At 34.1% G+C, this 26242-nt stretch overlaps 1 long non-coding RNA gene across 1 annotated transcript; it reads right to left on the reverse strand.

Moving 5' to 3' along the window:
• Positions 1-25997, reverse strand: LOC146534954 (uncharacterized). The gene is made up of 3 exons (XR_014878407.1): positions 23581-25997; positions 22331-23474; positions 1-1340 (listed from the first exon to the last, which is right to left on the reverse strand). It is a non-coding gene; the product is annotated as an uncharacterized LOC146534954 (long non-coding RNA).
• Between the last annotated feature and the right edge of the window lie 245 nt (positions 25998-26242).

Raw genomic sequence — 26242 nt, forward strand, 5'->3', positions numbered from 1 at the left:
ACACAACGTACAATATTACATAAACCGGTAGGGACTTGCAATTATCGTCCACAGCACATCAGATGTCTTCGGAAGTTCTGTTCGAGGAGTAAACTGAGAGGCAAAGAGTCGCAAGTTAGAGTACTGTGTAGCGAGGTACGTAAATACGAGGAGCGTCTTTGATGTTTAATCTAATTGTAATGTTTAAATACCCAACTAAATACATATATCTTGCAAGACAACCACATTGGATTTTTTGTGTTATTATTTTTTTAAATCATTTATGTTCATTGATTTTTTACGACATCAAAGACAGCCTAAGAATATAAAAGTAAGTCCCATACATATGATAAATATAAATTTAATTCTTGACTAGATATTATTGACTAAAACATTTTTGTTAATGCAGTCTGTATGTAAAGTGCAGCTTCAGATATTTTTGCTTTGTTTAAGAAAATATACAGTGAAGAGTGACGGTGTACGTCGCGGTTAGTACTAACTCACAGAGAGTTAGTACTAACCGCGAAGTATATGAGAGTAAGAAAAATAATAAGAGAGAGGCAAAGTTAATTTTCTCAACACGAATTTTTATTTTCTAGAAAAAAGAGTGTTTATATCACCAGATGGTAAGTGAATCATTTAAGAGTTTGTGAAGCTTTTCTTATTTTAGAACGTTCCGCGTCCAACTTCAACATCTAATTAGTAAATGTTCATAAGCTCTTTTCTGCTTACTTTGCGAGTACCAAAGTTCCACGGAAGGTCTGATATAAAGTTTAGTTGCTCTTTGAGGTGTTTCGTCTCAACACAGTACACTTAAAAAATCTGATGAAGTAATTACTTTGGTAGGCAGAAGGAAACCACTGCGTTCAACACTTATTGGCCAATTTACGAGATATTGCGTGTTGAGTGTCCTTTGTCTACCAGAGCGAGAAAATAAAAATTAAAACAAAAGCAGTTAAAAAAATATATTTTCAATGTTTTATTTCTTGAAGATGTTAGTTCACATATTAAAATAATAATATTTTAATAGTACATATATTAAATTAATAATATTTTTACTTAACTTTCTTTGACTTCATAAAATTTAAAAGAAACCTGATTTTGACATCTCTTTAGGGACACGTTTCTAGGACTAGTAATAAGTTAGGGCGGTGCTGCCGGCGCTGCCGGTGCTGCCTGGCGAGGCGGGGGCTTGTGAGAGAACTCATTACTAATATTTGATCATCATCATTTTTTTATATAGAAATTGTTTGGATAAAGCTTCTGAGTAAAAAATTTTGAAGTATCAAGGAGAGTGGGGATTGCTACAGGAATATTCTTCTTCTTGGGATCAACCCCAGGGCCTGCCATTGTCCGTCGTCCTGTAAACAATGTACAATACATAAATATTATTTTATAAACCTAAATTGCGTGGACCGAGGGACCCTCGTAATTATTTGCGCGTAATTATTCAAATTGTTTTTCATACGTGTTTTGTAAAATATTTTAAATTGTGATACAGATGGAAAACATTTTTCTTAGAATTTTTCTTTACAACAAATACGTTTGAAATCACTAAAAATAATAGCATTATCGTTACGAGGTACGTAATAGAGGTATAATGTAAGTGGCAACGTGAGAACGTCATATATATACATAAATAATATATATTAATTCAGTTTCAAACGCGTGGACAAAGCAGGAACAAGCAGTATAATATATGTATAGGACACTTTTACTCCCACTGGAGCTATAAAACGTTTTTCACAGATCTTAATATTTTTTTCTTATGGAGATGTCTCTCTTGGCAACATTTCAATTTCAAAATGACATTTATGCGAGTACGAGGCGAGATATCAAAATGTTGTTTTAGTTTTAGCGGGAAACAAATTTTCATGTACTATGTGTCTATTAAATCATTATTTACAACTGTTTTACAGTGTCGCCTTTGTACAGCTGTCGAATGATACAGTGCCACCTTGACCAGCAATTTATAGTATCAATTTATTTTTCCTTGTTTATATTTACTGATAAACTAGTCTGACTGTAAACGAGGTTGCTGTGAGTTCGATTCTCACCTGATACAATAGTCTAAGTAAGTGTAGTCTAATAGCCTAGATCTAGTAATAAGACAAAGCCCGCCACGCAAACTGCAATGTCTCGAATGTCTGTTCATAGAAAACAAAGTGTCCTAACACTAGTTTTTCTCTGTCTAAACTATATGTGCTTTTGGGAAACAAGAAAAGAAAAAGCATTCAATAAAAACTTCTTGCGTTATCAAAATATTGGACAAAAGTCTATTAAGTTTTAATTTTTAAGGAACATCAAAAGAATGTCACATTTATGCCAAAGAGAGTCATCGATGGCAAATCAATGGTAAGTGCGCTAAGAAAGTGGCGTTCACTCTTGCATTAAAGGTATTTTATTAGGTTAAGTGCAGTGGTAAAGCACACTTCGCTGTTTAAATATTATAATTTGTTTATTTTTAGCTGTAGGTATTCCACACATAGCAGGATAAGCAGAAAAACTGGGAACGTAATGTTAAGACACTCTGCACAGTTTCTGCCCATTTTTCTTAACATTCGGTGTTGGGAGATGAAACTTAATGCTCAAATTCAATGCTAGATTTAAATCCCGAGTGGGGATTAAATCTACAACCACCGCCTTTATTGGCCGACGATGGCGTAATTCTATTTAGTTGCAGTTCTCGACTATTGATGTCTCTTACAAACTAAGGGGAAAAATATATTTTAATATTTAATATTTAATGAATATGAACTGGTGAAACAATAGCTTTAAATGTTGTTTCTCTTTTCAGGTGAGTTTGTGATAGATTAAGGTTAAAGAATACATATTTGTAAAAGTGTGAACATTTACTTACGTAATAAATATCTTTTCAGAGCAACTTGATTCTAGTTATAGTTGTACTGTTCACCCTAATACCCAAGGATAATTATAAAACACATTATATTTATATTTATGAAATTATTTCAATAGAGATGCGTTAAGCAAGTTTATTTTGGGTGACGTTTTCTAACAACAAACTTTGCAAATCGTTGCTTAGCAACGACGGTTGTTATTAACATGGCGGAATAAATAGCATGTCAAATTAATAAATATTTTAATATATTGGTATATATCGAAAATATTAGAGATATAAAAATATAAGAAAAAAAGTATCCTATGTTCATCCCGAGACTCTCAAGTATCTCTATATGAGTATTTTATCACAATTAAATTAGCGGTTTGGCCCTGATTGCGTAAAAGACAGACAGACAGAGTTACTTTCGAATTTATAATATAGGTATACTCAGATCACATTACGTAAAATAGGAGCGACGTTGGCTTAGCGTAAAGTTGAAAAAATTGCTTTTGTGGCGGCGAACTTCGTACACACGATCAAATGAAAATTCGTTTTATTCAATTTTCCGCTAACTTCTACAGCTACTTCGTCTGTACACGTGCTGTCCTAATATCTTCCCGTTATAGGAAATTATAATAAAAAAGGCAGAGTAAAATAAAAAAGTCAGCGGAGCGCGGGGAACGGAATATTAAGTAGGGTTCTTTACTTAATACTCCTTTTAAATATGAGCCAGTTAGCTAGTCAGCACCCTGCTTTACTCGTATGTGGGACATAGCGTAAAGCTAAAAATAACAAAATAAAATTGTATAAAAAAGCATAATATAGTACAAGAGGATAATAAATAACATTCCGTGCGGGATTAGTAATAAGGAAACGTGAGTAAATGCTAATAAAAATCGACGATACGATGTATTACTAAGTGGCTCTCAACATCGACGCCATTTATTAGCATATTTAAAATAGTACAGGGGCTAGCTGTTGTTATAACAATACTTTATTACATTAATTTACAATAACTATTCAATTAACAAATTAAATAATGAAACTAGTATTTGTCTCTGAATTGTATGTCGTTATTTTACACAACATGTTTCTGTTCTTAGAGCAGAATAGAACACTTAAAAATGTAAAAAATAATTAAACCAAATGATTATTGTTAAATGTTAATAACAATTGTTCCATGTCTAACATGATTATAATAAGTAAATTAATAAATGTAATTATTTAATGTTAATTGAAATGGAACAATTTCTGCGTTCAGTCCCTTGACTGTGATAGCATCGAATTATAACGATAGCTTAATTTAAAATCGATATTGATATGACACTACTAGTAAATTAAAGTCATAAATTAAATATCGTATAACATTTAATGATTGGTGCGGGGAGTGACGCAGTGACTCCGCACTGTTGGACACCAACAAATTACCGAAGCTTAATGTCTAGGAACGGAGAGTTGAGTAAGTAAGTAGAGACCTATAAAATATACTTGTACTTAAACTTGTACTGCCGTTAACTTTGAGATAAAGTTTTTCAAGCGTAACAGTTTGTCATATAAATTAAAAGTCATGGGATTATTTGTTCAAATTATACTAGAAATTTACTTTTAATGTCATAAAATACTTCATTAAAAGCTTTTATTTAACTTGTAATGTATGTATGTGGGTTCGGGTGAAATCTTTGAGTTCAATTTTGAAGTAGATATCTTCAATGGATTGAGCTGAAATTTTGTACACACGTTTAGTTTGGATGACAATGCACGATAAAATGTGTAACGTCATTCCAAATCTAATATGGCGGACCATACAAGATGGCGAAATAGTTATTTGTAATGTACTTCTACAATATGAGTATCAAATGAAAGGGCTCGTTGAGAGCAACTCGAAAAATAATGTGATGTCATTCTAAATTCAATATGGAAGATATCGAAGATAGCCCAGTATCTATTTAGTCTACTTCTACAATATAGATATTAAATGAATTGGGTGGTTGACCGTAACTCGAAAAATAATGTGACGTTATTCTAAATCCAATATGGCGGAACATCTAAGATGGCGGAATAGTTATTATTTATGCACTTCTGCAATATCGGTATCAAATGAAAGATCTTGTCGAGAACAATTAGAAAAATAATGTGACATCACTTGAAATCCAATATATTACAATAAGTTTTTTGTGTTTTCATAAAATGAAAGGTACGTTCGTACGATTGAGCTAAAATTTTGTATACACGTTTGCTTTGGTTGACAATGCACAATATGGTGTGTGACTTCATTCTAAATACAATATGGCGGACCATCCAAGATTGGGCCAAAGTTGGGCCAGAAAGGCGTGCGAATTTCAAAATCGGATTGATCGTGAGAAGCACGCGGGTAGTGGGGATAGGCGGATAGATAACTTGGTTCTCGGAAATTTAGTCGCCCTGGAGCGTTTCACCAGTGAGCGGCTTGCGTTCTGTGTAAAAGGAAAATGAGCTCATATTAGGACAAGTGACAGTTGTGCTCTGCACATATTAAAGTGACGACTTTAAGAAAAGTTTGGCGCCGAGTTTCATCTAAGAGACGCGCCACTCTTTCTCGAGAGTTGGTAAATATTTCAAAATCTCATAATATCTGGATAACATTTCAGTTTTCTTGCGAAACTAAAACTTTGCTTTGATCATTTTTGATGTTTAGCGTTGCATCGTTTTAAGCCGTTTCGTCGCCCGCGCCTTGGTAAGACCAAGCTCCTTGCATGTTTGCAATACTTGTTCCACGCAGTGGATTTAATAGCAGCCTGAGTAGGCTAACGTAGGAGCATCTTAAGACAAAGTTCACACGGCATCATTATGGTGTCGCGATTGAACACGACCGATATGACGAAGACCGCGGAGCAAAAAAGGTGGTATATGACATGAGAGTCAAGTTAAATATAAAGTACAGTATCGTTCTCGACTTCCCCGAAAAAAGAATGATACGTTTACGAGCATATGGGTGCTGAGTTCTGTGGTCACTCGGAATAAAACTCTATGTAGACTATTATATGTATAGTTTACGTTTGATGAGTGAATGAGTTAGTCACAAAATGGCAGTTTTTAAACGTATATATCGAAAATATTAGAGATATAAAAATATAAGAAAAAAAGTATCCTATGTTCATCCCGAGACTCTCAAGTATCTCTATATGAGTATTTTATCACAATTAAATTAGCGGTTTGGCCCTGATTGCGTAAAAGACAGACAGACAGAGTTACTTTCGAATTTATAATATAGGTATACTCAGATCACATTACGTAAAATAGGAGCGACGTTGGCTTAGCGTAAAGTTGAAAAAATTGCTTTTGTGGCGGCGAACTTCGTACACACGATCAAATGAAAATTCGTTTTATTCAATTTTCCGCTAACTTCTACAGCTACTTCGTCTGTACACGTGCTGTCCTAATATCTTCCCGTTATAGGAAATTATAATAAAAAAGGCAGAGTAAAATAAAAAAGTCAGCGGAGCGCGGGGAACGGAATATTAAGTAGGGTTCTTTACTTAATACTCCTTTTAAATATGAGCCAGTTAGCTAGTCAGCACCCTGCTTTACTCGTATGTGGGACATAGCGTAAAGCTAAAAATAACAAAATAAAATTGTATAAAAAAGCATAATATAGTACAAGAGGATAATAAATAACATTCCGTGCGGGATTAGTAATAAGGAAACGTGAGTAAATGCTAATAAAAATCGACGATACGATGTATTACTAAGTGGCTCTCAACATCGACGCCATTTATTAGCATATTTAAAATAGTACAGGGGCTAGCTGTTGTTATAACAATACTTTATTACATTAATTTACAATAACTATTCAATTAACAAATTAAATAATGAAACTAGTATTTGTCTCTGAATTGTATGTCGTTATTTTACACAACATGTTTCTGTTCTTAGAGCAGAATAGAACACTTAAAAATGTAAAAAATAATTAAACCAAATGATTATTGTTAAATGTTAATAACAATTGTTCCATGTCTAACATGATTATAATAAGTAAATTAATAAATGTAATTATTTAATGTTAATTGAAATGGAACAATTTCTGCGTTCAGTCCCTTGACTGTGATAGCATCGAATTATAACGATAGCTTAATTTAAAATCGATATTGATATGACACTACTAGTAAATTAAAGTCATAAATTAAATATCGTATAACATTTAATGATTGGTGCGGGGAGTGACGCAGTGACTCCGCACTGTTGGACACCAACAAATTACCGAAGCTTAATGTCTAGGAACGGAGAGTTGAGTAAGTAAGTAGAGACCTATAAAATATACTTGTACTTAAACTTGTACTGCCGTTAACTTTGAGATAAAGTTTTTCAAGCGTAACAGTTTGTCATATAAATTAAAAGTCATGGGATTATTTGTTCAAATTATACTAGAAATTTACTTTTAATGTCATAAAATACTTCATTAAAAGCTTTTATTTAACTTGTAATGTATGTATGTGGGTTCGGGTGAAATCTTTGAGTTCAATTTTGAAGTAGATATCTTCAATGGATTGAGCTGAAATTTTGTACACACGTTTAGTTTGGATGACAATGCACGATAAAATGTGTAACGTCATTCCAAATCTAATATGGCGGACCATACAAGATGGCGAAATAGTTATTTGTAATGTACTTCTACAATATGAGTATCAAATGAAAGGGCTCGTTGAGAGCAACTCGAAAAATAATGTGATGTCATTCTAAATTCAATATGGAAGATATCGAAGATAGCCCAGTATCTATTTAGTCTACTTCTACAATATAGATATTAAATGAATTGGGTGGTTGACCGTAACTCGAAAAATAATGTGACGTTATTCTAAATCCAATATGGCGGAACATCTAAGATGGCGGAATAGTTATTATTTATGCACTTCTGCAATATCGGTATCAAATGAAAGATCTTGTCGAGAACAATTAGAAAAATAATGTGACATCACTTGAAATCCAATATATTACAATAAGTTTTTTGTGTTTTCATAAAATGAAAGGTACGTTCGTACGATTGAGCTAAAATTTTGTATACACGTTTGCTTTGGTTGACAATGCACAATATGGTGTGTGACTTCATTCTAAATACAATATGGCGGACCATCCAAGATTGGGCCAAAGTTGGGCCAGAAAGGCGTGCGAATTTCAAAATCGGATTGATCGTGAGAAGCACGCGGGTAGTGGGGATAGGCGGATAGATAACTTGGTTCTCGGAAATTTAGTCGCCCTGGAGCGTTTCACCAGTGAGCGGCTTGCGTTCTGTGTAAAAGGAAAATGAGCTCATATTAGGACAAGTGACAGTTGTGCTCTGCACATATTAAAGTGACGACTTTAAGAAAAGTTTGGCGCCGAGTTTCATCTAAGAGACGCGCCACTCTTTCTCGAGAGTTGGTAAATATTTCAAAATCTCATAATATCTGGATAACATTTCAGTTTTCTTGCGAAACTAAAACTTTGCTTTGATCATTTTTGATGTTTAGCGTTGCATCGTTTTAAGCCGTTTCGTCGCCCGCGCCTTGGTAAGACCAAGCTCCTTGCATGTTTGCAATACTTGTTCCACGCAGTGGATTTAATAGCAGCCTGAGTAGGCTAACGTAGGAGCATCTTAAGACAAAGTTCACACGGCATCATTATGGTGTCGCGATTGAACACGACCGATATGACGAAGACCGCGGAGCAAAAAAGGTGGTATATGACATGAGAGTCAAGTTAAATATAAAGTACAGTATCGTTCTCGACTTCCCCGAAAAAAGAATGATACGTTTACGAGCATATGGGTGCTGAGTTCTGTGGTCACTCGGAATAAAACTCTATGTAGACTATTATATGTATAGTTTACGTTTGATGAGTGAATGAGTTAGTCACAAAATGGCAGTTTTTAAACGTATATATCGAAAATATTAGAGATATAAAAATATAAGAAAAAAAGTATCCTATGTTCATCCCGAGACTCTCAAGTATCTCTATATGAGTATTTTATCACAATTAAATTAGCGGTTTGGCCCTGATTGCGTAAAAGACAGACAGACAGAGTTACTTTCGAATTTATAATATAGGTATACTCAGATCACATTACGTAAAATAGGAGCGACGTTGGCTTAGCGTAAAGTTGAAAAAATTGCTTTTGTGGCGGCGAACTTCGTACACACGATCAAATGAAAATTCGTTTTATTCAATTTTCCGCTAACTTCTACAGCTACTTCGTCTGTACACGTGCTGTCCTAATATCTTCCCGTTATAGGAAATTATAATAAAAAAGGCAGAGTAAAATAAAAAAGTCAGCGGAGCGCGGGGAACGGAATATTAAGTAGGGTTCTTTACTTAATACTCCTTTTAAATATGAGCCAGTTAGCTAGTCAGCACCCTGCTTTACTCGTATGTGGGACATAGCGTAAAGCTAAAAATAACAAAATAAAATTGTATAAAAAAGCATAATATAGTACAAGAGGATAATAAATAACATTCCGTGCGGGATTAGTAATAAGGAAACGTGAGTAAATGCTAATAAAAATCGACGATACGATGTATTACTAAGTGGCTCTCAACATCGACGCCATTTATTAGCATATTTAAAATAGTACAGGGGCTAGCTGTTGTTATAACAATACTTTATTACATTAATTTACAATAACTATTCAATTAACAAATTAAATAATGAAACTAGTATTTGTCTCTGAATTGTATGTCGTTATTTTACACAACATGTTTCTGTTCTTAGAGCAGAATAGAACACTTAAAAATGTAAAAAATAATTAAACCAAATGATTATTGTTAAATGTTAATAACAATTGTTCCATGTCTAACATGATTATAATAAGTAAATTAATAAATGTAATTATTTAATGTTAATTGAAATGGAACAATTTCTGCGTTCAGTCCCTTGACTGTGATAGCATCGAATTATAACGATAGCTTAATTTAAAATCGATATTGATATGACACTACTAGTAAATTAAAGTCATAAATTAAATATCGTATAACATTTAATGATTGGTGCGGGGAGTGACGCAGTGACTCCGCACTGTTGGACACCAACAAATTACCGAAGCTTAATGTCTAGGAACGGAGAGTTGAGTAAGTAAGTAGAGACCTATAAAATATACTTGTACTTAAACTTGTACTGCCGTTAACTTTGAGATAAAGTTTTTCAAGCGTAACAGTTTGTCATATAAATTAAAAGTCATGGGATTATTTGTTCAAATTATACTAGAAATTTACTTTTAATGTCATAAAATACTTCATTAAAAGCTTTTATTTAACTTGTAATGTATGTATGTGGGTTCGGGTGAAATCTTTGAGTTCAATTTTGAAGTAGATATCTTCAATGGATTGAGCTGAAATTTTGTACACACGTTTAGTTTGGATGACAATGCACGATAAAATGTGTAACGTCATTCCAAATCTAATATGGCGGACCATACAAGATGGCGAAATAGTTATTTGTAATGTACTTCTACAATATGAGTATCAAATGAAAGGGCTCGTTGAGAGCAACTCGAAAAATAATGTGATGTCATTCTAAATTCAATATGGAAGATATCGAAGATAGCCCAGTATCTATTTAGTCTACTTCTACAATATAGATATTAAATGAATTGGGTGGTTGACCGTAACTCGAAAAATAATGTGACGTTATTCTAAATCCAATATGGCGGAACATCTAAGATGGCGGAATAGTTATTATTTATGCACTTCTGCAATATCGGTATCAAATGAAAGATCTTGTCGAGAACAATTAGAAAAATAATGTGACATCACTTGAAATCCAATATATTACAATAAGTTTTTTGTGTTTTCATAAAATGAAAGGTACGTTCGTACGATTGAGCTAAAATTTTGTATACACGTTTGCTTTGGTTGACAATGCACAATATGGTGTGTGACTTCATTCTAAATACAATATGGCGGACCATCCAAGATTGGGCCAAAGTTGGGCCAGAAAGGCGTGCGAATTTCAAAATCGGATTGATCGTGAGAAGCACGCGGGTAGTGGGGATAGGCGGATAGATAACTTGGTTCTCGGAAATTTAGTCGCCCTGGAGCGTTTCACCAGTGAGCGGCTTGCGTTCTGTGTAAAAGGAAAATGAGCTCATATTAGGACAAGTGACAGTTGTGCTCTGCACATATTAAAGTGACGACTTTAAGAAAAGTTTGGCGCCGAGTTTCATCTAAGAGACGCGCCACTCTTTCTCGAGAGTTGGTAAATATTTCAAAATCTCATAATATCTGGATAACATTTCAGTTTTCTTGCGAAACTAAAACTTTGCTTTGATCATTTTTGATGTTTAGCGTTGCATCGTTTTAAGCCGTTTCGTCGCCCGCGCCTTGGTAAGACCAAGCTCCTTGCATGTTTGCAATACTTGTTCCACGCAGTGGATTTAATAGCAGCCTGAGTAGGCTAACGTAGGAGCATCTTAAGACAAAGTTCACACGGCATCATTATGGTGTCGCGATTGAACACGACCGATATGACGAAGACCGCGGAGCAAAAAAGGTGGTATATGACATGAGAGTCAAGTTAAATATAAAGTACAGTATCGTTCTCGACTTCCCCGAAAAAAGAATGATACGTTTACGAGCATATGGGTGCTGAGTTCTGTGGTCACTCGGAATAAAACTCTATGTAGACTATTATATGTATAGTTTACGTTTGATGAGTGAATGAGTTAGTCACAAAATGGCAGTTTTTAAACGTATATATCGAAAATATTAGAGATATAAAAATATAAGAAAAAAAGTATCCTATGTTCATCCCGAGACTCTCAAGTATCTCTATATGAGTATTTTATCACAATTAAATTAGCGGTTTGGCCCTGATTGCGTAAAAGACAGACAGACAGAGTTACTTTCGAATTTATAATATAGGTATACTCAGATCACATTACGTAAAATAGGAGCGACGTTGGCTTAGCGTAAAGTTGAAAAAATTGCTTTTGTGGCGGCGAACTTCGTACACACGATCAAATGAAAATTCGTTTTATTCAATTTTCCGCTAACTTCTACAGCTACTTCGTCTGTACACGTGCTGTCCTAATATCTTCCCGTTATAGGAAATTATAATAAAAAAGGCAGAGTAAAATAAAAAAGTCAGCGGAGCGCGGGGAACGGAATATTAAGTAGGGTTCTTTACTTAATACTCCTTTTAAATATGAGCCAGTTAGCTAGTCAGCACCCTGCTTTACTCGTATGTGGGACATAGCGTAAAGCTAAAAATAACAAAATAAAATTGTATAAAAAAGCATAATATAGTACAAGAGGATAATAAATAACATTCCGTGCGGGATTAGTAATAAGGAAACGTGAGTAAATGCTAATAAAAATCGACGATACGATGTATTACTAAGTGGCTCTCAACATCGACGCCATTTATTAGCATATTTAAAATAGTACAGGGGCTAGCTGTTGTTATAACAATACTTTATTACATTAATTTACAATAACTATTCAATTAACAAATTAAATAATGAAACTAGTATTTGTCTCTGAATTGTATGTCGTTATTTTACACAACATGTTTCTGTTCTTAGAGCAGAATAGAACACTTAAAAATGTAAAAAATAATTAAACCAAATGATTATTGTTAAATGTTAATAACAATTGTTCCATGTCTAACATGATTATAATAAGTAAATTAATAAATGTAATTATTTAATGTTAATTGAAATGGAACAATTTCTGCGTTCAGTCCCTTGACTGTGATAGCATCGAATTATAACGATAGCTTAATTTAAAATCGATATTGATATGACACTACTAGTAAATTAAAGTCATAAATTAAATATCGTATAACATTTAATGATTGGTGCGGGGAGTGACGCAGTGACTCCGCACTGTTGGACACCAACAAATTACCGAAGCTTAATGTCTAGGAACGGAGAGTTGAGTAAGTAAGTAGAGACCTATAAAATATACTTGTACTTAAACTTGTACTGCCGTTAACTTTGAGATAAAGTTTTTCAAGCGTAACAGTTTGTCATATAAATTAAAAGTCATGGGATTATTTGTTCAAATTATACTAGAAATTTACTTTTAATGTCATAAAATACTTCATTAAAAGCTTTTATTTAACTTGTAATGTATGTATGTGGGTTCGGGTGAAATCTTTGAGTTCAATTTTGAAGTAGATATCTTCAATGGATTGAGCTGAAATTTTGTACACACGTTTAGTTTGGATGACAATGCACGATAAAATGTGTAACGTCATTCCAAATCTAATATGGCGGACCATACAAGATGGCGAAATAGTTATTTGTAATGTACTTCTACAATATGAGTATCAAATGAAAGGGCTCGTTGAGAGCAACTCGAAAAATAATGTGATGTCATTCTAAATTCAATATGGAAGATATCGAAGATAGCCCAGTATCTATTTAGTCTACTTCTACAATATAGATATTAAATGAATTGGGTGGTTGACCGTAACTCGAAAAATAATGTGACGTTATTCTAAATCCAATATGGCGGAACATCTAAGATGGCGGAATAGTTATTATTTATGCACTTCTGCAATATCGGTATCAAATGAAAGATCTTGTCGAGAACAATTAGAAAAATAATGTGACATCACTTGAAATCCAATATATTACAATAAGTTTTTTGTGTTTTCATAAAATGAAAGGTACGTTCGTACGATTGAGCTAAAATTTTGTATACACGTTTGCTTTGGTTGACAATGCACAATATGGTGTGTGACTTCATTCTAAATACAATATGGCGGACCATCCAAGATTGGGCCAAAGTTGGGCCAGAAAGGCGTGCGAATTTCAAAATCGGATTGATCGTGAGAAGCACGCGGGTAGTGGGGATAGGCGGATAGATAACTTGGTTCTCGGAAATTTAGTCGCCCTGGAGCGTTTCACCAGTGAGCGGCTTGCGTTCTGTGTAAAAGGAAAATGAGCTCATATTAGGACAAGTGACAGTTGTGCTCTGCACATATTAAAGTGACGACTTTAAGAAAAGTTTGGCGCCGAGTTTCATCTAAGAGACGCGCCACTCTTTCTCGAGAGTTGGTAAATATTTCAAAATCTCATAATATCTGGATAACATTTCAGTTTTCTTGCGAAACTAAAACTTTGCTTTGATCATTTTTGATGTTTAGCGTTGCATCGTTTTAAGCCGTTTCGTCGCCCGCGCCTTGGTAAGACCAAGCTCCTTGCATGTTTGCAATACTTGTTCCACGCAGTGGATTTAATAGCAGCCTGAGTAGGCTAACGTAGGAGCATCTTAAGACAAAGTTCACACGGCATCATTATGGTGTCGCGATTGAACACGACCGATATGACGAAGACCGCGGAGCAAAAAAGGTGGTATATGACATGAGAGTCAAGTTAAATATAAAGTACAGTATCGTTCTCGACTTCCCCGAAAAAAGAATGATACGTTTACGAGCATATGGGTGCTGAGTTCTGTGGTCACTCGGAATAAAACTCTATGTAGACTATTATATGTATAGTTTACGTTTGATGAGTGAATGAGTTAGTCACAAAATGGCAGTTTTTAAACGTATATATCGAAAATATTAGAGATATAAAAATATAAGAAAAAAAGTATCCTATGTTCATCCCGAGACTCTCAAGTATCTCTATATGAGTATTTTATCACAATTAAATTAGCGGTTTGGCCCTGATTGCGTAAAAGACAGACAGACAGAGTTACTTTCGAATTTATAATATAGGTATACTCAGATCACATTACGTAAAATAGGAGCGACGTTGGCTTAGCGTAAAGTTGAAAAAATTGCTTTTGTGGCGGCGAACTTCGTACACACGATCAAATGAAAATTCGTTTTATTCAATTTTCCGCTAACTTCTACAGCTACTTCGTCTGTACACGTGCTGTCCTAATATCTTCCCGTTATAGGAAATTATAATAAAAAAGGCAGAGTAAAATAAAAAAGTCAGCGGAGCGCGGGGAACGGAATATTAAGTAGGGTTCTTTACTTAATACTCCTTTTAAATATGAGCCAGTTAGCTAGTCAGCACCCTGCTTTACTCGTATGTGGGACATAGCGTAAAGCTAAAAATAACAAAATAAAATTGTATCAAAAAGCATAATATAGTACAAGAGGATAATAAATAACATTCCGTGCGGGATTAGTAATAAGGAAACGTGAGTAAATGCTAATAAAAATCGACGATACGATGTATTACTAAGTGGCTCTCAACATCGACGCCATTTATTAGCATATTTAAAATAGTACAGGGGCTAGCTGTTGTTATAACAATACTTTATTACATTAATTTACAATAACTATTCAATTAACAAATTAAATAATGAAACTAGTATTTGTCTCTGAATTGTATGTCGTTATTTTACACAACATGTTTCTGTTCTTAGAGCAGAATAGAACACTTAAAAATGTAAAAAATAATTAAACCAAATGATTATTGTTAAATGTTAATAACAATTGTTCCATGTCTAACATGATTATAATAAGTAAATTAATAAATGTAATTATTTAATGTTAATTGAAATGGAACAATTTCTGCGTTCAGTCCCTTGACTGTGATAGCATCGAATTATAACGATAGCTTAATTTAAAATCGATATTGATATGACACTACTAGTAAATTAAAGTCATAAATTAAATATCGTATAACATTTAATGATTGGTGCGGGGAGTGACGCAGTGACTCCGCACTGTTGGACACCAACAAATTACCGAAGCTTAATGTCTAGGAACGGAGAGTTGAGTAAGTAAGTAGAGACCTATAAAATATACTTGTACTTAAACTTGTACTGCCGTTAACTTTGAGATAAAGTTTTTCAAGCGTAACAGTTTGTCATATAAATTAAAAGTCATGGGATTATTTGTTCAAATTATACTAGAAATTTACTTTTAATGTCATAAAATACTTCATTAAAAGCTTTTATTTAACTTGTAATGTATGTATGTGGGTTCGGGTGAAATCTTTGAGTTCAATTTTGAAGTAGATATCTTCAATGGATTGAGCTGAAATTTTGTACACACGTTTAGTTTGGATGACAATGCACGATAAAATGTGTAACGTCATTCCAAATCTAATATGGCGGACCATACAAGATGGCGAAATAGTTATTTGTAATGTACTTCTACAATATGAGTATCAAATGAAAGGGCTCGTTGAGAGCAACTCGAAAAATAATGTGATGTCATTCTAAATTCAATATGGAAGATATCGAAGATAGCCCAGTATCTATTTAGTCTACTTCTACAATATAGATATTAAATGAATTGGGTGGTTGACCGTAACTCGAAAAATAATGTGACGTTATTCTAAATCCAATATGGCGGAACATCTAAGATGGCGGAATAGTTATTATTTATGCACTTCTGCAATATCGGTATCAAATGAAAGATCTTGTCGAGAACAATTAGAAAAATAATGTGACATCACTTGAAATCCAATATATTACAATAAGTTTTTTGTGTTTTCATAAAATGAAAGGTACGTTCGTACGATTGAGCTAAAATTTTGTATACACGTTTGCTTTGGTTGACAATGCACAATATGGTGTGTGACTTCATTCTAAATACAATATGGCGGACCATCCAAGATTGGGCCAAAGTTGGGCCAGAAAGGCGTGCGAATTTCAAAATCGGATTGATCGTGAGAAGCACGCGGGTAGTGGGGATAGGCGGATAGATAACTTGGTTCTCGGAAATTTAGTCGCCCTGGAGCGTTTCACCAGTGAGCGGCTTGCGTTCTGTGTAAAAGGAAAATGAGCTCATATTAGGACAAGTGACAGTTGTGCTCTGCACATATTAAAGTGACGACTTTAAGAAAAGTTTGGCGCCGAGTTTCATCTAAGAGACGCGCCACTCTTTCTCGAGAGTTGGTAAATATTTCAAAATCTCATAATATCTGGATAACATTTCAGTTTTCTTGCGAAACTAAAACTTTGCTTTGATCATTTTTGATGTTTAGCGTTGCATCGTTTTAAGCCGTTTCGTCGCCCGCGCCTTGGTAAGACCAAGCTCCTTGCATGTTTGCAATACTTGTTCCACGCAGTGGATTTAATAGCAGCCTGAGTAGGCTAACGTAGGAGCATCTTAAGACAAAGTTCACACGGCATCATTATGGTGTCGCGATTGAACACGACCGATATGACGAAGACCGCGGAGCAAAAAAGGTGGTATATGACATGAGAGTCAAGTTAAATATAAAGTACAGTATCGTTCTCGACTTCCCCGAAAAAAGAATGATACGTTTACGAGCATATGGGTGCTGAGTTCTGTGGTCACTCGGAATAAAACTCTATGTAGACTATTATATGTATAGTTTACGTTTGATGAGTGAATGAGTTAGTCACAAAATGGCAGTTTTTAAACGTATATATCGAAAATATTAGAGATATAAAAATATAAGAAAAAAAGTATCCTATGTTCATCCCGAGACTCTCAAGTATCTCTATATGAGTATTTTATCACAATTAAATTAGCGGTTTGGCCCTGATTGCGTAAAAGACAGACAGACAGAGTTACTTTCGAATTTATAATATAGGTATACTCAGATCACATTACGTAAAATAGGAGCGACGTTGGCTTAGCGTAAAGTTGAAAAAATTGCTTTTGTGGCGGCGAACTTCGTACACACGATCAAATGAAAATTCGTTTTATTCAATTTTCCGCTAACTTCTACAGCTACTTCGTCTGTACACGTGCTGTCCTAATATCTTCCCGTTATAGGAAATTATAATAAAAAAGGCAGAGTAAAATAAAAAAGTCAGCGGAGCGCGGGGAACGGAATATTAAGTAGGGTTCTTTACTTAATACTCCTTTTAAATATGAGCCAGTTAGCTAGTCAGCACCCTGCTTTACTCGTATGTGGGACATAGCGTAAAGCTAAAAATAACAAAATAAAATTGTATAAAAAAGCATAATATAGTACAAGAGGATAATAAATAACATTCCGTGCGGGATTAGTAATAAGGAAACGTGAGTAAATGCTAATAAAAATCGACGATACGATGTATTACTAAGTGGCTCTCAACATCGACGCCATTTATTAGCATATTTAAAATAGTACAGGGGCTAGCTGTTGTTATAACAATACTTTATTACATTAATTTACAATAACTATTCAATTAACAAATTAAATAATGAAACTAGTATTTGTCTCTGAATTGTATGTCGTTATTTTACACAACATGTTTCTGTTCTTAGAGCAGAATAGAACACTTAAAAATGTAAAAAATAATTAAACCAAATGATTATTGTTAAATGTTAATAACAATTGTTCCATGTCTAACATGATTATAATAAGTAAATTAATAAATGTAATTATTTAATGTTAATTGAAATGGAACAATTTCTGCGTTCAGTCCCTTGACTGTGATAGCATCGAATTATAACGATAGCTTAATTTAAAATCGATATTGATATGACACTACTAGTAAATTAAAGTCATAAATTAAATATCGTATAACATTTAATGATTGGTGCGGGGAGTGACGCAGTGACTCCGCACTGTTGGACACCAACAAATTACCGAAGCTTAATGTCTAGGAACGGAGAGTTGAGTAAGTAAGTAGAGACCTATAAAATATACTTGTACTTAAACTTGTACTGCCGTTAACTTTGAGATAAAGTTTTTCAAGCGTAACAGTTTGTCATATAAATTAAAAGTCATGGGATTATTTGTTCAAATTATACTAGAAATTTACTTTTAATGTCATAAAATACTTCATTAAAAGCTTTTATTTAACTTGTAATGTATGTATGTGGGTTCGGGTGAAATCTTTGAGTTCAATTTTGAAGTAGATATCTTCAATGGATTGAGCTGAAATTTTGTACACACCTTTAGTTTGGATGACAATGCACGATAAAATGTGTAACGTCATTCCAAATCTAATATGGCGGACCATACAAGATGGCGAAATAGTTATTTGTAATGTACTTCTACAATATGAGTATCAAATGAAAGGGCTCGTTGAGAGCAACTCGAAAAATAATGTGATGTCATTCTAAATTCAATATGGAAGATATCGAAGATAGCCCAGTATCTATTTAGTCTACTTCTACAATATAGATATTAAATGAATTGGGTGGTTGACCGTAACTCGAAAAATAATGTGACGTTATTCTAAATCCAATATGGCGGAACATCTAAGATGGCGGAATAGTTATTATTTATGCACTTCTGCAATATCGGTATCAAATGAAAGATCTTGTCGAGAACAATTAGAAAAATAATGTGACATCACTTGAAATCCAATATATTACAATAAGTTTTTTGTGTTTTCATAAAATGAAAGGTACGTTCGTACGATTGAGCTAAAATTTTGTATACACGTTTGCTTTGGTTGACAATGCACAATATGGTGTGTGACTTCATTCTAAATACAATATGGCGGACCATCCAAGATTGGGCCAAAGTTGGGCCAGAAAGGCGTGCGAATTTCAAAATCGGATTGATCGTGAGAAGCACGCGGGTAGTGGGGATAGGCGGATAGATAACTTGGTTCTCGGAAATTTAGTCGCCCTGGAGCGTTTCACCAGTGAGCGGCTTGCGTTCTGTGTAAAAGGAAAATGAGCTCATATTAGGACAAGTGACAGTTGTGCTCTGCACATATTAAAGTGACGACTTTAAGAAAAGTTTGGCGCCGAGTTTCATCTAAGAGACGCGCCACTCTTTCTCGAGAGTTGGTAAATATTTCAAAATCTCATAATATCTGGATAACATTTCAGTTTTCTTGCGAAACTAAAACTTTGCTTTGATCATTTTTGATGTTTAGCGTTGCATCGTTTTAAGCCGTTTCGTCGCCCGCGCCTTGGTAAGACCAAGCTCCTTGCATGTTTGCAATACTTGTTCCACGCAGTGGATTTAATAGCAGCCTGAGTAGGCTAACGTAGGAGCATCTTAAGACAAAGTTCACACGGCATCATTATGGTGTCGCGATTGAACACGACCGATATGACGAAGACCGCGGAGCAAAAAAGGTGGTATATGACATGAGAGTCAAGTTAAATATAAAGTACAGTATCGTTCTCGACTTCCCCGAAAAAAGAATGATACGTTTACGAGCATATGGGTGCTGAGTTCTGTGGTCACTCGGAATAAAACTCTATGTAGACTATTATATGTATAGTTTACGTTTGATGAGTGAATGAGTTAGTCACAAAATGGCAGTTTTTAAACGTTAATAAGTATTTGAATTAAATTGTAAAAATTTTATATACACACGAGCATGGAGATTTTAACAAATATGCTAAAATTCATGTCACAGTTTATAAATTTGGAAAAGTTATTGAAGTAGTTATTGAAAACGTTGCCATTTTAACTTGGCTGTTTTGATGTCAACATATTTTCTTAATATTCTCAAAATACGAATAGTGCGCATCAATCACTGTCAATGTAGAGCAGACGTCGCGAGCGTGGACTAAGGTCTAAGTGCGCCTCGGTACGCCGTGACGCCGTGACGCCGTGACGGCTCCTATAATATATAAATCAAAGTGGCCCCAGGAACAATAGTGTAAGGTCAAGTATAAAATAGTAATGTTATTGATGAAATTCATATACTATACCATTTAGGTACCTATGATTTTTTTTATACACTCGGTTCTTTTCCGTTTTATAATGGGGGACAGAGTGTTAACAATAGGTTCCCTTTACGTTTTTCAAGACACAACTCGAAGTTAATAAAAATTCAATTAATTTTTAATTTTTATTAAAAATATTGAGTATCTATGGACTACACATCGCTCATTACACAGTAAGATCTTTGATTTTCACAATTAGTAGACATTTTAAAATGATAATTTTTCAGTTCCAAACAGTATTCCAAACGTCGAGTTTTCAAAAATGTTTAAAACTAAATATACTCGATTAATCTGGTTAAATAGTTTCATTTTAAATTATATAATACAAAAGAAAAATGTAAAAAGTATGTTAATTATCAATTATAATTTATGACGTTTTAATGTAGAACTTACCTCGTTCGCTCATCAATTATGTATTCGGCGGCTCAAGTCTGTGATAATGGAAACGAACGGACATATTTATTATTTAAATTAATTTTTACGTATTTTATAACACGCGGGAGGCCCTGTACCTATATAAACCTACAGTAGTACATATGTACTATAGCTATTGATTCAGTAACAACAAAACCAAACTACTAAGGTACTGTTCTATTGTAAATGATCTTGCAATCGTTTCCATTACAAATATTATTTTATATAATCATTTTATACTGAAACTAGTGGACCTGGACGCGGCTACGCCTGCTTGAACTATAAAAATATTTATTAAATATATTTATGAAATTATTTTCAGTTTTCAATAGAGTTAGTAAGAAAATATAAGCTTAAATAATCAAAAAGAATAATAAGTGGAGACATTTTATTAGAAAAAATATCTGAGTTATTGAAATGAACCAACAAAAGAAGTAAAAGTAACTAAAGGATAGGTATTCTTAATATTAGACAAAGTACCTAAAGCTTTCCGCGCGTGCGTACATACTCGTAGATATCGACTCTATCTATATAACTAAACATTTTTCCATATTAAATAGGATAATTTTTGCGAGCAATATCAAATAAAATAAGAAGAGGACCAAAGTGTAGTTTAAATTAATTATAAACAGCAAATAATTACATAAAAATTAACAATAGTTCGAAAATGTATGAAAATTTATAAAACCGTCAAAGTCATCTGCCCGTTCGCGTCGGTCATACTGTGCCGCCCGCTAGGTGGCTAGGTCATTTGGAATCAGTGACATCTCCTTAATTATTTATTACAAAGTTATACAATAAGCTTTATAGCTTGAAATTATTTTCAATCTAGATAAAATGCTAAAAGTGACTATTATATTTGTTTTTATAAGGATCAATATCAAAATGTCACGGTAACGGTCGCGTAGCGACGACGGTTGTTATTAACAATCAAATTAGAAATAAGTATTTTAATATATTAGTATATATGTGTAATGTAATGTTATATAGCCTATAGCACTTCTGAAGAATGCAGCTTTTATACAAAACAAAAACAATGTAAATCGGACCACTAGATCCAGAGATCATAGCGTTCAAACAAACAAACAAACAAACTCTTTATGACAAACTATAGTTTATAACAAACTATTTAACTCCGCTTTATTATATTAGTATAGATGTGTAATTTGAATAGATTAATGTATCCATTGATAAATAATTATCAATCAGCTTGACGCTGTATCCTGCACTCAGCAAGGCCTACTCTGTCGGACACCTATTTTGTAGGGCCCCAGGGGGAACCTAACAAGTATGTATGTGTGTGTCAGGGCGGTGTGGCGCGACGGTCTGTATTACATATTCTTGCTCGGGGGATACTATTATTTTGTTTCTGGTCCAGTAAAGATTTAAATTATCAATTCATACTATGTATTTAGATTTAATCTATACTTCATTTTAAGCAAGTTCCAAGATTTAATTTAATCTCAAATTAAAATATAAGACAATGCTTTAGTATACAAGATTAAACATTTCTGAATATATAGTAAAATCCTTATTTAATTACAAGTAGTTACCACCTGACCTCCACATACCTCCAGTGACCTCTGACGGCCTCGTCAGCTCCCGGAGTTTATTGACTTACTCCTCTCTATGTCAATCTGTTGAAATTTTAATTTAATTTGACAATCCCGTGTAGACCCGAGGTCGGTTCGTGTCGGGGCCCTCCCTTATTGCGACGGGCCGCGGTCAACTATTCATATCAGCATCTCTACTATGTATAAACTGACATTTTTTGTGCCCTCTTTCCTTTTGCGTAAAACATACGGGATATTGCAATAAGTAGACGTGATAGTAGGCGCCTCTGATACTCTGTCGGTCCGTCCTGATTGCTGAATGAAGGCACTGTACACATTGTACCGGTGAGTAAATGATTTAATGACCAGAAAATGATATATAAAATAGCAGATTGTTATTTAGTTAATAAAAATTATTATATCCTTAGTAATTCAGTATATCTTTGTGTTTTGGATTTAATTCCAAAACATCATAGCTCCTGGAAACTTACAGGAGTAAATGGTATTATCAAAAATACGAAATAATTAGTATGATAACAATTTTCAGGTTGTATTCGATTACGACGCGCAATCGTGGCGAGACTGGACAAATTCAAACTTGTTACACTCCCACACTGGCCCAGGTCTCGTTTGGCCGTTAATCTACGGAGCAAAGTGAGCTCGGAAATGATGCTGAACTCAGGAACTACTGGTTTGAACCGTAAAGTTGTTTTTATCTCGTTACCTTGAAATATACTTTAATATAAATTATTCTCTTGTATTCATCTTGCAATTTAGAAAATAACAGAACATACTTACTTCAGCTTTAGTCTTAGAGAAAAGCTACATAAATCTGCCTTCCTCGCTCCAATGTTGAACGTACGAATACATCATCTCACAAATAAACTAGTTCCGTTGATAAATGGTAGTATTAAAGATATATACAAGTACATACAGTGTATAGCGCTCTAATGGGGTCTACAGTTATTTGAGAGCTTCAGGCTTTTACTAAATTTCGTGCCTTTTTTGGACGAAATGACAAATTGACGGCAATCTTGTCCCGCGACGAGAGTTACAGCTGTCTTGTCTTGTAGCTGGATATTTGTCTTTAACGTAATATTCTGTTTTAAGGATTTTGTGCATATTTTAATTCATATACTCTTACAAATTTTATTCTTTTCAGCTGAAATTAACAAAATTGGTAGTGAAAATCAAAAATGAAAGAATTCCAATTACCCCTTTCTGCCTATTTGATAACATCTAAACTCCTCAGACGTTTTAATACTTACGCTTATACTTTATCTCTGTTTCTTCAGAGATACAAACGTCGCTCCCCCACATCCACATCACTCCCCCGACGCGCGACGCACGAAATATTCATTATCCGCGGCCATCTTGAGGATTTTGTAAAAACACCGCCGGCCGTGTTTAATTTGGAACAAAAACAAAACGCTTAATTACTTTTTACTTTCTATTAGCGAAAGTAAAATATAAGAAACTTCATTAAATTACAATACAAGGATAATATACTAAATGTAATCATTTAGTATTGAAATTCATTTTTGATAACTGTCAATTTTTTTATTTATTTTAATCTTTACCAAAATATTTTAGTTCAAAAAGAAGATATCGAGGTCACCGTGACACTCCGTCTGACACAATCAACAAAACTTAAAATAATAAATAACATTAAAACTAAGGCAACAGGTCGTGATGATTTAAATATAGAAATGATAAAACTCACCTTAGATAGGCAATGTGACGCTTATTATCATTGTACCCAACATCTTGGAAACGTGCTTTGATCAGGCCTATTCCTAAAAAGCACTGTGGCGAACCTATAGATCTTCGTCCAATTTTACCTGTATTGTCAACGGTTCTAGAATTTCAATCCGGATTTCGCAGATGCCATGACACGGAAACGGCCCTTCTAAATATAACTGGCGATATAACAATAGCTTCAGACAAGGGTCTGAGTACAATTATGATCCTGCTGGACTGTTCACGCGCTTTTGACTGCCTCCTCCCAGGGCTACTCTTAGGCAAGTTAGAATGTTATGGTATTTCAAAGGAAACCTCACAGTGGTTTAGGACATTTTTATTAAATAGAGAACAAATGGTCGTTACTGATGGTAATGACGGGCAAAGAAGATATTCTACTTTGACAAAAGTTCAGCGTGGGGTACCCCAAGGATCTTTATTAAGTCCTATACTCTTTATGTTATTCACAGCAGATTTACCAAACCACATACATTTCTGCAAACACCATCTGTATGCTGACGATACCCAATTATATTACTCTTTTAAAGTTGGAGATACCAAGAATGCCATCCAGAGCATAAATGAGGATTTGAAGGGCATATCCAATTGGTCAACAAAAAATTCATTATTCCTAAATCCATCTAAGTCACAATTGCTACTATTGGGCACTAAGAAGCAAGTTGAACGGCTTACAAAAGTTGGAAGAAAGATAAAAATTAATGACACGGCGATTGAACTTGTGGAAACCGCTCGCAACCTTGGCTTAATAATGGATCCTCAACAGAAGTATATGGAATACATCAACACCAAGATTAGCAATGAAACCTTGTATAAAATCAGATCCTATATAAGAGAGACTCTTCTACTCAAATTTGTAGATTCACTTGTTTTTTCCCTCTTTGACTACTGCAGTTCTGTCTTCAGTACTAGAATAAACTCGTACACGCTAAAGGCTATTCAACGGGTTTAAAACGCTTGTATCAGGTTTTGCTATAACGTGCCCCGAAGAGAACACATAACACCCTGTCTAAACCGCAAGGGTATACTAAATATGAGTGCAAGAATGGAGTTACAATACGCTTTTCTGATTCAAATAGTTCTGTGGAATAAAAGCCACACTATTTATTTGAAAAATTCACCTGGGCTAGTGGTGGTAATAGAACCCTTCGGCCATTTAACCGGAATCTATCAAAAATACCTCCACATTACACGTCGCGGACATTTAAGTTTGCTGCAGCAAGAATTTGGAATGATCTACCGCCTGATACTTAAATTGATACTTAAAATTAAATAATTAATTAAACTTGATACTTAAAATTAGTGCTTAAAATTATTTAAGAATAAATACAAAAACGCACTACAAAAACAGCAAAAAGATTATAACAAATTACTATTTTACGTAGTAGGTAGGTGCGTGTATAGGTTTTATTTTAATTTCGCAGTGAATACAAAATGCAGAAAATCGATGCATGAATGCTGAATGATTACATTGGCTTAGACTGCACTCTATGTGTTCCAGTTACATTCTGGAACTATATTTGTGATATGTCTATCGTACACGTGATACATATCTATATCGCCTGAGGAAACCCCGACGAACATAAAACACAGCATTAATGACCGCTATACGCATTTGTGAGCGAATTCAATAAAAATATGATATTGTGTATTTATGGAGGAAAAAGCCAGTGTTTTTGGTTCACAGCGTTTTATTAGTTTCAGTTATGAAATTTGGCCTTGCGCTGTGCGGTCATGTTCCACTCATAGGTATGTTTGAGGACGTCGAGGCGCAGTTCAAATGAAATATTTATTATTTTCATTTCTTAGACTACTAATAAAAGTAATGTTTCCGTTACTATATCTATAGTAAGAAGATAGTAATAGTTTTTCTTACTTTGATAATTCTAACTATAAATACAGTAAGTCTGTAGGCGGCAAATGAAAATAAAATAGCTAAGATAGCTCTAGAGGTAGCGACGTTATCTGAGCGCAGGCCCTCTTGGGACTCGCGAGTCACGGCGGACACTTCTACTATAATAAATAAAATAAAAATAAAAATTTTAAATAAAATAAAATAAAAATTTTATTTTTATTTTATTTTTATTTTATTTATTAGTGTTATAGGATTCAAATAGGAATTTATATTTTATAGGAATTTAAATGTACTCTTAAAAATATAAAGTCATATAC

Source organism: Heliconius melpomene, chromosome 11, assembly GCF_056956725.1.
Source record: "Heliconius melpomene rosina isolate 202511_hmr_F chromosome 11, ASM5695672v1, whole genome shotgun sequence".
In the NCBI taxonomy this organism is placed as follows: Eukaryota; Metazoa; Arthropoda; class Insecta; order Lepidoptera; family Nymphalidae; genus Heliconius; species Heliconius melpomene.